The sequence below is a fragment of the Sus scrofa genome, chromosome 7 (assembly GCF_054392235.1).
Source record: "Sus scrofa isolate SSC_HxYL_T2T_F1_AM1 chromosome 7, Sscrofa_HxYL_maternal_Yorkshire_Landrace_v2.0, whole genome shotgun sequence".
Lineage (NCBI taxonomy): Eukaryota > Metazoa > Chordata > Mammalia > Artiodactyla > Suidae > Sus > Sus scrofa.
The window spans coordinates 18232051-18245822 of record NC_139389.1 but is presented as its reverse complement, the minus strand read 5'-3'; the positions used below and the strand labels follow the sequence as shown (position 1 = coordinate 18245822).

General features: G+C 39.0%; 1 long non-coding RNA gene across 1 annotated transcript in view; it reads right to left on the bottom strand.

Moving 5' to 3' along the window:
- LOC100512907 (uncharacterized) overlaps window positions 1–13772 on the bottom strand; it is a 1315914-nt gene that overhangs the window by 50622 nt on the left and 1251520 nt on the right.

Genomic DNA, 13772 nt, shown 5'->3' with positions numbered 1-13772 from the left:
TTCTTCTCATTTCGATTTCTTAAATTTTAAAAATCGGTTATGTCCCCCTTGAGATCAATGACAGATAATGATACTGTCAAATTATCACTATGCTCCCCCCCCAAAAAAAAGGTAGTATTCAGAGCACTTAAGTACGAAATCCTAACTAGAGACCACGAAGTCTCTGGTCAGAGGCACTATTGTTTATATTGCCCCTCATCTCTGCCCTGTGAATGAGAAGAACAGAATAGCAAAAACACAGGAAGGACTGCTTCAGGGCGATTATGATCAAGGATTTATAATTTAATATCTCTATGCTTTTGTCTGGAGCGTGGATGATTATGCGTTGTTTCTAATTGCTGCATTTCTGGATCTGTTCGTAAATACACATCACGGGAACATTTTCAAAAGATCTGTCACAGGATTGTCTCTATTTTTTGTGCTTTTACATATAAAAGCCCCCAAAAGAACTGTCAGCAACTCAAAATAATGATTATGTAAATGAAAAATTAAAAAAAAAAAATCCTCCTTTTAAACCAAAGAAAGGCAAAGCTATTTAGAGCAAGGGCCCTCCTCTCCCCACCAGGCAGGCAGAGCGGCCCTCCTTCTCCCCTCCTTGCCCCACTCTCTTCTCAGATCCAGGGAATGTTCTCTTGAGAGTACACCCAATGCTCCCTTCAGTGGAGTAAGGGCCGAGTGCCAGTCTGTACCTTCACCCTTTATCATATAACCCAAACCCTCTCGATTTCCTGGCACTTGTGTCAGGCCATGGAACATGTGTTTCATCTTTTGGGGTTGAATATAAACTCTGGTTGGAAGAGAAAAAAGTCCTCCAGATATTACAATAAACACACACACACAGCAAAAAAAAAAAAAAAAAAAAGTTCTATCTCCATTGAGCTTAACAATCAGCAGGGCCCAAATTACCTCTTATTAACATTTATTTTACAAAAGAGGCAGGGTATAATTTGGTGATAGATTCAGATTTGGAGAGGAGCTATAATCAGCCTCCTGAAGTGCTCTGCCTGAAGTACATGGCTGCTATTTTTTGTAATTATATTTCCCCCCCACCCACCCCACCCCTTCCCCAGTCTGGAGAGTCTTTCACTCCCATCTCTGGTGCTAGGAGTCCTCCATTCTCCCTCCTCCCCTTCTTTCTCTCCTCACCAGCCCCCCTCTTCTCTCTCCCTTTCTCTCTTTGGGCCTCTTTGAATAATGCAGGCTCTTTCAATAGCCCAGGCAGGCCTGAAGATTAGGAAGCCTGTTTGTGGAGATGGGGGTTGGCTGAATACAAGCAGGAGGCCCCACTCCCCTGGCAGAAAGGCCCTGGGAGCCAGTCCAACTGTGGAGAGCATGTGCTGGGGGGTGGGGGGGGTGGGGGTCTGAATAGGCAAGCAGCAGGCCGGCCCATATGTCAGCCTGTGCCACAAAGACGCCTCTGCATATCTACCATGACAAACAGGATTACCGAAGACAATTAATCTGGCACGCTTTATCAAAATCAAGCACTGACCCCCGACCTCTCCCCTCGGTGTGCGGCAGATGCCACGCTCCAATTCAATAGACCTTGAGTGTTCCCTTTTTCACTGCTGAAAAGAATCCAAGGCCTGAATAAGCCTGCCATGGACTAATTGCAACTCCTGTGTGATGGTGACTGTCCTAAGCCAATAGGACGAGGCTACCTTTTCTCCCCCTTTGAATGCATAGGCTATCCGTGGCTCCCTGTCTATACCAGAAAGAAAAAGGAATGCCTCAGTTTCACTTTTATTCCTCTGGGCTGGTGCCTGCAGCTCACTGGGGGTGGCGAAAGGGACAGAGAAGCAGGTAGCTTACTGCCTGATGTTTGGGAGTTCATTCTCGTGGGAGAAGGCTCACCAGTGGCTGATAATCATGATGGTTTGCATGAATTGGTTCATGGTTTGCATGGTGCTCTGTGGGAGAGATACCAATGCAGCAGAAAAATCACAGGGCCTCTGGAATCACAAAATCTCAGATCTCAACTCCATCTAGTCCATTCCTGTAATTTAATCCCATTTATCTTACCTTCCACATCTGCACTCTTTTATGGCTCCGATAAGAGAAAACCCCAAATTTGTTTCTGTTAAGGATATTTCATGACACTGCTTAGATCAGTTTATAAATGAGAACCTTTTGTAGAAAGGAAATATTTATCATTTTTCCTGAAGCTTTTAAGGTTAAGAGACCAATGAGAGAAAGGAAAGCTTTGGTCATATCTAGTCTTACTGGGAAGGAGCTGTGGGAGATTGTGGAAGTCATGGAGCATAGCTGACACTTAGACATTTTTCTGATCCTCACGATTCTCTTATCCAGAAATTGACCTGAGTAGGCAGAAGCAGGATAACGCCTATCAGTTGGTTTGACCTTGGTGATCCCTTGCTTAGACATCTAAATATTTCCTCAGTTTTGATTCCACAAACTTTTCTCAGCGTGAAAAAAATGAAGTTTTCTTAAAGTAGAGTGCTCAGACCACTTGTATGTTGATCACCTAGAGAAGCCATTAAAAAATACAGATTTGTTTGATTTCAAAGTGAGACTGGAGGGAAAAGCGTGGAGCACAACCTTTGAAGGAATGACACAGCCATTGAGGATGCAAGAAAAACGGGTTAGACCAATCAGGCCCAAGATGGCAGAAGATTCCACTTCCGGGAGACCTTGACCCTCCTTATACACTTATTACACTCGTTGTAATAAGTTAGTTTGCTAAATGACACCCCACCAGTGCCACGGCCAGTCCCAGGCTGACCATAAAAGATGAAAAAGGGGGCAGTAGCCTAACTGCTGGAAATCTCCACCCCTTCCCCAAAACAGTTCCTCCTACTCACTAGCATGTCAAGCTATCCAGCCCATAAAGACTAACCACCACCTACAGCCAGGAGCCACTCTTACCTTCTGTCTATGGAGTGTGTATCTCTCTCAATAAACTCATTTTCATTTTACTCTGGCTGCTTGCGAATTTTTTTCCGGCTCCAAGCCAGAGAGTCTCACTTGTCAACCCCACCCAGGGACTCGCAGTAGACCTGGCTTGTCACCATGCATTTGGTCCTGCAATGATAAGACCAAATGCCTCTGATGCTCTTAGCCCAAGCCTGTGTCTGCCTTGTCACCATATTCCCTAGATGATTTTCATTCACCTGACCGTGAAATAAAAATCAGAATGGAGGCTGAAATGCACCTTTGACTATGAGGAAATAGCTCACGTCCAGTAAGGATCCAGTTGCTGATATACCCACATAGACTGAAGAACCTCCAGCTTTATTTCCTTCTTGGCCTAACTCAGCACCTTCTAGCCAATCAGCAACACCCAAGTAACCCACTTGACCCTAATCAATGAGAATTCAGCTCTTTGAATCTCCTGTTTGAGGCTGGTAAACCTTACCGTTACCCTCCAGAGATGAGCTTCTTATCACTTTCAGTTTTGAAGTCCTTTGTTTGTTGAAAACTTTGATTCTTACTCTATAAAATATTCATGTCATAGAAGATCTCTGAATTTTTTTATTGACACTAATATCTGAGAACTGATGTCAAGGTGAAAAAGATGAGGAGTACCACTGAGTTGACTTGGTTCTATGTATATTTGTCACTAAACTAGCTCAGCCACCATGTTGGATGGCCATTCTGTGTACTTCAGTTGCTTCATCTGTAATGATGGCACTGGATCAAGATCTTCTGCCAATTCAGCTTTGAAACATATTGTCTCTCTTGATCTGATTTTTCTGAGAGTTCCTTCCTGTGTTGGAATCTGATGAATAATGTGTCTTCCTAGCTCTTTTCAGGCATATAGTTTAGATACTGGGCAAGATTGCTAAGATGGTACTGGAGTTGCAGGCTGTGTGATTCTGGGCACAGGTACTGTATGATTTTCTTTCTGGTCTAGTCAGTAAAATTGAGTGGGAATGATCAAAGCTGTATTATCAAGAGAAGACAGATTACTGTTAAAGTCTTTGAATAAAATCAGAGCACCAGGAAATAGTGCTTGTATTTGCTCAACCTGAAGAAACTGAAGATGCAAATATTTTACTAAAAGGTATAAGAGTCATGGATTTAAAAAAGAAGGTGGGAAAATAGTATTCTCCTGAATTGTTGTGGCCTTAGGTCCACCTGAGATTTCCTAAGTTGTGGCCCAGGAGAAGTGCCTGACCCCTGGGCATTAACTCTTGAAAAGTACAAGGACTCTACCATCCAAGTCCCTCTAGCAGGGATTCTGCTGACATGGTTTCAATCAAGGCTGTAGGGAGATTAGTCTCTGTATGAATGTCGACTATAGGATTACAAAGCATCCTTGCACTTAGCTTCATTGTTCTTGAACATAGGATCTCCCCTCCCCCTATGAAAATCTTGTTTTACTGCATTTACATTGGAAAATATTTGCAATTAAGTTATTAATTAGTTTGGGAATCTGCAAAATCCAAGATCAGTGAGATTGTCTCCTACTAATGTTAAATATCTAGCATATGTAAGATGCCTAATATACAGAGAAGCATTTCTAGAAAAATGATGCATAAGTGAGATAAAAGAAATAATGACATTAAAAATATCTGTATTAGAAGGAAATTGGGAGAGTGAGCAATTTTTTTTTTCTATAAGGTTTCAGGAAGAAATATAATTATCTGTTTGTTTCTTTTATGTCCTGTAGCAAGAGACATAAAACTAGAAAGATGCATAAATACATAGATAATTTTAGACTGAGAAGATGTGAGTGTAGTCATAGATTTATTAGGCATATGTTTCTTAGTCAATAAAAATCTGGTCAGTAAGCACTTAACTGGATAGTTCTGGCCTCTAGAACTATTTTCCATCCCTGACTTTTCCAGCTTTTGTAAACAATCCCTAGTATTTTAACCATGTAAAGAGACCCAACTCACCCAGATCTAAGCGTATACACATGGATGGAGGTGCTCATGTGCTAGTTATTAAAGTGACCCTGGGCAAAGCTAATTTTGCTGGGCTGTGTTACTGAAATAAAATGGAGCCCCACCCTCACTTTGTGGGGAGAAGTTAGGGGCGGGATTTCAGGCTGGCAGAGCTCCAGATGGAACACACTATATGGTGTCAGTGATTGCTGTAGGGTTCGTGTCCTGAAGAAAACAATAGCTTAGTGCTGATAAAGCAAGAGGTGATTGTCCTTGATAAGCCAGCTGCTGGAGGCTCAGCTTACTGGGGTCAGGCACAAGGTATCTCTTTCATATAACCTCTCAGAGAAAAATTCAGATGCTGGTGTTATTCCTTTGCTTACAGTCTAGGATCCTGCCCATAATGTGTTTCATTTCTTGTAAGTCTCAGCAGAAAACGCACCTGAGTATAAAACTAGAGCCCTTGCAACATCTGGAAACCCTTGGAGTAATCCATTACCACTTGAACAATGGAAAATATCCCTACCCCACCCCCTTTATCTTCCTTCTTTTGAATCTTTAAAGGGTAAAACCCCCACCCCCATTCCATGAATGCTGAGATAAACTGCTGCTTAGATAATTCACTGTCAAAAAATATTGAGCACACTTTAGGGGGATGGCAGTCGTAATGGTCTTTTCAAGTGCCGTAGCACGAAAGCTGAGCCTATCAAGATTTTTTGGCAGGCTTTGCGTTTAACTTGTCATGTTATATATTGCAGAAGTGCAATTCGGAATCAGTGTAAATCAGCTTAGAGGACTCTTAGGGAAGCTGTGGGAAAGTTGCCTCAGCAACACTTGGGCTAAACAGAAGGTGGCAGCCTTTTAACATCATCTGGCACAGGCGCAGCCAGCACACATACAGATTCCATTGCCATGATCATTGGGTTCTTCTCTAAATTCCTGATAGGCAGTTTACAGCTTCATGCTTCTTGCAGCAAGGAAGCAGAACAGAATGAGGAGAGGTTTATTTAGAGTGATAGCACTGGACACCTAGAGGCTCAATTGGCAAAATATACAGCAAATAGAAAACCATAGCACTGGACTGAAAACATCTATAGCAATGTCAGAAACTTGTCTATTTTTCATTCTTAATGAAAACTCCAGTGTTCAAGGTAAATAATACATCAAATTAAGCCTAGAAAGGGATAGGCAGTTTCCATTTTCTCTGCTTCCAAAAGAACTTTATGAAACTAATTTATAACAATGGGAAAACCCTGAGAATAAGACAATTATGGTCCAGTATGGATTCCAGTGTGAATCCTTGGGCTGTAAGTAAAGCCAAAGAGCTTTTGTTTAATGTTGGATTCCCTAAGGTTCACTCTTAGTTCTGCTACTAGGTAGCTTCTGACCTAGGGCAAATCTCCAAGCCTCAGTTTCTGTCCCCTCCCCCACACTTTTTTTCGGGCCACATCCAGGGCATATGGAAGTTCCCAGGCTAGACATTAAATGGGAGATGCAGCTGCCAGTCTAGGCCACAGCCACATAGCAACATGGTATCTGAGCCAAGCTGTTTGCCATCTACACTACCGCTCGTGGCAACATGGGATCCTCAACCCACAGAGCGGGGCCAGGGATTGAACCTGCATCCTCATGGATATTACTTGGGTTCATTACTGCTGAGCCACCATGGGCACTCCCCAGTTCCTTCATTTTTAATTGGGGATAATAAATACATGTCTATGGTAGGGTTATGATGATTTGTGAGATCATATATGTAATACAGTGCCCAGTTCATACCAAATATTCAATAAATGATATCTTTACAATCATCACTCTTACTATTTTTACTTTACTCTTACTTTGCTATTCTCAAAAATGTTGCGTACTTTATCTAATTTTATCCTTACAGCGATTCTGAGAAGTAGGTGGGAAAGGAATTTCTCTCTTCCCTTTGCAACTAGGGGTAGGAAGGGTAGATTAAGTGACATGCTGGGTCGTAAGCCCTCTCCTTTCTCTAGGACTCCATTTTCTCATCAGGTAAATGAAGAATCTGAGCTGGAGAAAGGGAATTTAAAGTTCTTTCCAGATTTAACATTTGCAAATCCTTTGTTTAGGTGAACTTCCAGCATCTTTGTAAGGAGTGAGCCAGAGAGGAAATCAGTTGCATTTTAATCTTAATGGTAATTTGCTATGAATCAAGATAATGCAGGTTGGGTTATGAGCACACAGAGCTCTTCTGCCCTATGAGTAGTTAAAGAAATGTTGAAACACAGGGCTCCTGTGAAACCCAAACAATAACAAACATCAACTCAAAGTGTGAGCACCTCACAAAAGAAACCCTGTTTAATTTTATGTGCAAGGCACTTGACTGTATTTTGTAGTCCACTATAGCCCCATCCATTAGCTCCTGAGAGGGTGCTTCTCTTAAAATTAATATGACCTAAATTCATCATACATGTTCTACAGTGAATGAAACTATCAATGCACTATTTAAAAGAATGACCTTCCAGGGAGAACAAGCAGACATTAGAGAAATACCCAACTAACACTGCCTACTAAGAAGTGGTGTGTTTTAATTATGACTTTTGGCAAAAAGGTCCAAAGTCTCATAATTATCTAATAGTAACAACTGCCACATTGTTTTGTTTTGTATAGTACTTTTGTAAGATTACACGACATGAGAAATCAAGCTTCATGCATGACCTCAGCTATTGTGAAGATCGTTGTGAATATTTCATTCCATCACCCAGATGTCTTTTAATTGCCACATCTAATGCAAAGCTATAGCCATATTTTACAGATTTAAATCAAACCATTCGTTCTAATGGCAGTATCTGCCAGAGTTCCAATAATTTAGATGTGAAAAAAAAAAATCTGTCACTCTAAGATTGTCAAAATAGAAGATAGCAAAGTGGGTTTGTGAGAAAACTTCTTTCTCAACAACACCTCTATTCCTCATAATGATCTGAGCTGCCTCTCTTCCTCTCTTGGCATGGAAGAGATACCTGTTCCAAGATCGTCACAAATCCTAAAATTTGTAAATGCAAAGCCTAAAATTTATGGCAGAATTCTGCAAGTGTTACCATGAATCAGTGATGACTAATGTGACAGAGACAGTCACTGGTTATTGAATAGCATGTGCTTCCGCCACATTTTTTAACCACCTTAAATTAAAGTTAGGATGATGTGAATACATTATCTGGCCAATGGGCCATAATTGGAACTGATGTGTTTCTCTAATGGATGGGACAACGAAAGAATTACATTGAAATTCTCCTTTCTCTTTCACTGTCCTAGAGAAATAGATCCTGGAACTGGCAGGAGGGAAATAGACTAGATCCCAGAGTCACTGAAAGTAGCTTCCTTCTGGAGCTACTAAGCCCACAATAAACACTGTGTGCATGATAAGTAAATTTTCATGTTTATTACTGCTTCAAAGCTACCCTATACTGTCTAATACAACCACAATTAAACAAAGTACACATCTTCAACAATATTTCATAGTGAACCACACAAGTTCATAATCATATTTCTGAGATCACACCTCTACATCTACTGATGTCATTTCAGCAAAACAGTAAATTCCTGGGATACCCAGATCTCTATCAGTTCCTCATGCACGGAGAAAACTTGGACAATAAATCTCAAATCCATGTATGTTTTTCAAACTATACCATTTAAACTGACTTTCTATTATACTTCTCTCAACTTCACTGAAAATCACCTGTATAGGTTAATTGGAAGAATATTACTTTAAGAATAAAGAGATACCATGAGAAGTGGGTTATTGGTGGCCATAAAATTTTACTCACTACTAAATGAACTTTTTCCATCAGCCTTGTAATGCACACATATTCAAAAGACATGGTCTGAATCTTTATAAATTTAACTATTTCTTAGACTCTACCTAATGCCTATTTTTGCTTGACATGAAAATATCTCAACTTGCTTATAATCCTAACTCAAATACAATGTAGTGTTAGGTATCAGCTATCTGGTTCTGATGTCAGATGATCTGTTCTCTAATTTCTTCCATCCTGTCAGGGTCCAACCTTATATGTCCAACCCCATCTTGGCATTTGCTTTGCAACATTTCTTATGCTTCTTAAAATGTGATCCAATAACCACATGGGCCAGATCACCTGGAGTTCGTGGTTGACATGCATTTCTCCAGATCTTACATGAGCCCTTGAGTCAGAATTTTCTGTATTTTTAAGTAGTTCCCCAAGTTATCACTACTAATATTAAATTTTTAGCTATATTTTCATACCAACATCTCTTTCAACACTTTGATTTCACATCCTTCTTTTCTTGCTTATAGGGTTTCTGACAAGAAATCCACTATAATTCTTAGCCCTGTTCCACTAGAGATAGGATGTTTTTATTCTCTATTTCTCTCTCTTTTTAAAAAAATCTTTTGTTTTCTGTAGTTTGAATATGATTTTCTTAAGTGTGTGAGGTATTTTTTATTACTGCTGTTTGGTATTTATCCTCCTTGTTGTTTTCTAAGCTTCCTGGATCTGTGATTTGATGACAGTCAATAATTTTGGAAGATCTTTCTCATTGTCATTCCAAATGTCAAATATTTCTTCTGCTCTGCCATTTCTTCTCCTTCTGTTATTGCAATTATGTCAATGTTATACCTTTTGAAATTGCCCTGAAGTTCTTGGGCAATCTGGTGTGTGTGTGTGTGTGTGTGTGTGTGTGTGTGTGTGTGTTTGTTTAAATTATTTTTCCTTTACATTTTGATAAGGGAGTTTCTATTGACCTGTCATCAAGTACAGTGATTTTTTCTTTAGCCATGTCTAGTCAACTGATGAGCCCATCAAATGAACTCTTCATTTCAAACAGTTTTTTTTCCTAGCATTGCCTTTTAGTCTTTCTTAGAACTTTCATCTCTCTTTATTACCTATCTCTATTATTCATCTCTCTACATTTCCTATCTTCTCTTTCATACTGACTATTTTTTCCATTAAAACCTTTAACATATTTATCATAGCTGTCTCAAAATCCTGGTCTGATAATCCCAAAATCTGTGTCATATCTAAGTATGCTGATTGGTATATATTTTTATATCACGTTTCTTCTTTGCCGTTTGGAATGTCTTATATTTCATGTCAAAAACTAGACACATTATATCAAGTAATAGGAACTGAGATATATAGGCCTTTAGTTTTGGAATTTATGTTTATCTGGCAAAGAACTGTATGTGTTTAATGTTTGCTATAGATGCCACAGACTTCAAATTTCTTTATTGTCCTTGTTTTTTTTTTTTTTTTTTTGTCTTCCCTTTTTATTTCAGACTTCCCTAAGTGCTCCTTCTCAGGGAGAGCCTATGTTTTGCAGTTCTTTCAGTGAAATATATTTTATTAAGCTGGAGTCATGTTAGTGTGGAGAAAGGGTGTGGGCTAGCCTTTGATTACATCTCTGTCTTTTCATGGGCCTGTGTCTCAGGGCCATGACCTTCACAAATGTTCACATCCATCTGCCTCCTCCTCACCTTCCTGGCTGCACACATTGTCACTTTGTTTTCTGACCTTTGGTTCTCGTTTTGTTTTCTCCTTAGTTAAGGCAAAAAGACTGGAAGAAAGCTGATGTGGAGGGATATTTCTTCCTCTTGCTGATATAAGGCTTTGGCCAAACACTTTCCCCTGAAGAATGGGCTTTTGTTATGGAGAAAACTGAGGATGTAGTTTACAATGTTTACTCATCCCCTTTCCCTGCCAGAGCAACTGAGGATATTCCCAGTGTCTACTTGGAAATAAAGCCCATGTAAATGTGGACCACCTCCAAAGGCTGCGGCCCTCCAGAAGTTATAACTCTAACTTAGCTTTTAGCAATTCATCAAAGTCACTATCGAAGTGTTCCTACCAGTTTATGGCACCAGCTGCTTCTGCTCCAGTAAGAAAATCTCAGCTGTGCCTCTGCATGCATTTCTCTCTCCTTTTAGATATTAAAATAGTGGTTCTCTGATGGGTTCAAGAAAAGTCATTGATTTTCACTTTGTTTAGCTCTGGCGTGTTGGAAGGATGACAGTGATGATTTCTTGGATCTTTACATGCTGGAGATGAAACCAAGAGTCATAGCTACCATCTCTGTTTCAAAAATCAACAAATATGAATTCAACAAAGTGACTACAAGTGATAGAGTAATGAACTAAGGACCCTATCTCCACTGTTACCATCACAGGAAATGCCCACCACCTTCAAACAGCTATGATCATCCTATATCCTCAGGTACAAATTGTTCTTTTCCCACCAGCTCTCTGGTCTCATGATCTTGGAATATATAACATCACAACTCACATTAAATCAAACCTGTGAGGGCAACAGATTTCTTTAGTTTAAAATGCTAGAAAATTTCCAGTCTGGGCTGCTTCTCTATTTAAATTGTAGTTTCTTGTAAAACTTTTCCAGGCACTCTGTGTTATTCCTTAGTGTAGCATTTATTACATGTACATTTCTTTCTTCCTACTAACTAGTAAGTGCCTTGAGGAAAGGAACTCATTTTATTTATATTTGTACCTCCAGAATATGGAAAATTCTACCAAATAGAGGAAATCCAAGAAATATTTAATAAATAAATAATTAAATCCAACATTACTATTAAAAGGAAGTTTCTATTTATAAATTGCTAAATGTGGTTTGACCACATCTACTGGACAGGAATTCTTTTTAATGAAAATACAGGAATCTGATAAATTACAGACAAGAAGCCTCCATAATTTTCAACTTCAAAATCAATTCAAAATTTGTGGAGTATGCATATGATATCATTTGTATGTGGAATCTAAAATATGGCACAACGGAAACCTGTCTATGAAAAAAAAACAGAAACAGACTCATAGACATAGAGAAAGGACTTGTGTTTTTGCCAAGAGGAAGGGAGGAGGAAAAGGGATGGACTGGGAGCTTAGGGTTAGTAGATGCAAACTATTACATTTAAAAGGGTACACAACAAAGTCATACTGTATGGTACAGGGAACTATAGCCAATTTACTGGGATATACCATGATTTAAAATAAATATGAAAAAGAATACATATGTATACATACACACATATATACTTTGCTGTATAGCAGGAATTGGCACAACACTGTAAATCAACTATACTTTCGTAAAAAAATTTTTAAATTTCTAGGGTATGAAATAATGGTAACCAGCACCTATATGCTAACGAGACATTTTCAAATAAATTAAGGAATCTCTTTACCATTTTCTTTGAGATCTTGATTGTCAGCAATTTTTTTTTTTTCTTTTTAGATCTGTACCTTTGGCATATGGAAGTTCTCAGGCTAGGGGTCCAATTGGAGCTGCAGCTGCCAGCCTACAGCACAACCACAGCAATGTAGGATCTGAGCTGTATCTGCAAGCTACACCACAGCTCACCACAACCCTGGCTACTTAGCCCACTGAGTGGGGCCAGGGATGGAACCCACAATGTAATGGATACTAGTAGGGTTCATTACAACTGAGCCCCAGTGGGAACTCCTGATCATCAGCAAATTTTTACTGTCTTACTTTTCTCGGTACTCATATTATGATCATGCAAATCTTATTTATTTTTCACTTAATTATTGTCTATCATCAGTAAGTGGTTAAGCATAGATTAATAACAATCCTCTTTTAGTTGCTGGTGATAAAGGAAGAAAAAAAACATGGTCTCTTGTTTTTAACTCCCCTTAATGTTGTTAGTATAAGAAGACTAGAAAAAGAGGAGTCATCTAAGATGGAAAAGCATTACAGGAAAAGCTTCAAAAAAGAGGTGATGTGGGTTGATATTTTGAAAAATGGGAATGATATGTAAATTTAAAAAGTGCACAAATAATACTAGCACAGTGTGATGGATGTGTATAGCAAAGCGAAAACTAGTGTAACAGACGTATAGACATAAAGCAAAATGTAACTACAACCCTTCAAAAAAAATCTATTCTTGCCAATCATTACCTTCTCCAAATATACCATTATCTTGATTTCTATTACCATATATTAGTTTGTTCTAATTTGAAATTTATATAAAAGAAATCATATATTTCACTTTTTTTTTTTAAGGGACATCCAGGCAGGTATAAGATACAGGGAGAGTGGAAAATTCTAAGCATAGATAATAGCCTGAAAAGAGATACAGGGGTCAGAAACTTGTTTGGGTTTTTTCTGTTTGTTTGTTTGTTTGTTTTCTTCTTTTTAGAGCCACACCTGCAGCATATGGAGGTTCCCAGGTTAGCGAATCAGAGCTGCAGCTGCTGGCCTACGTCACAGCCACAGCAACACCAGATCCAAGCTGTGTCTGTGACCTACACCATAGCTCATGGCAATGCTGGATCCTTAACCCAATAAGCAAGGCCAGGAATTGAATTTACATCTTCATGGATACTAGTTGGGTTTGTTAATCACTGCACCATGATGGTAACTCCAGATACCGGTTTCATCCAATGGTGTATCCCGGTTCTGTGCCTGCACTGGGTCTCTCCCTACATTTGGAAGGCTAGGCTGAGGTACTTAATCTTAGCCAGCTGTCTGCTCTATCCACTCTCTCTTCTTCTTTGGACACTTCTCTTTTGAAATGGAATTAAGGTAATATTTTTTTCCCTCCCTTTCCTCTCTTTGTTTTCTATACACACTGTATTTATTTTATAACAACAACAATATTTCACATCTTGGATTGTAAATTCCTATTGGGCAAGACTGGGTTATTTAAACTTATTTTTTAAGAATTTAGTAAATTATAGGCCCATTAGGGTACTTTAAGATTAATAATAGATTTTCATTTATGTGAGAGCTTTGTATACAAAAGCATAAGTGATGAACTAAGGTTATAAGCAAAAATCACGGTGTGATGTGTATGTTTGTGTGTTCGTATCTGATGAGAGCCATAGTTACAGAACACTTAAATGTTTCCATGAAATTGAACTTCCATCTTACACTTAACCCAAAAATTAACTCA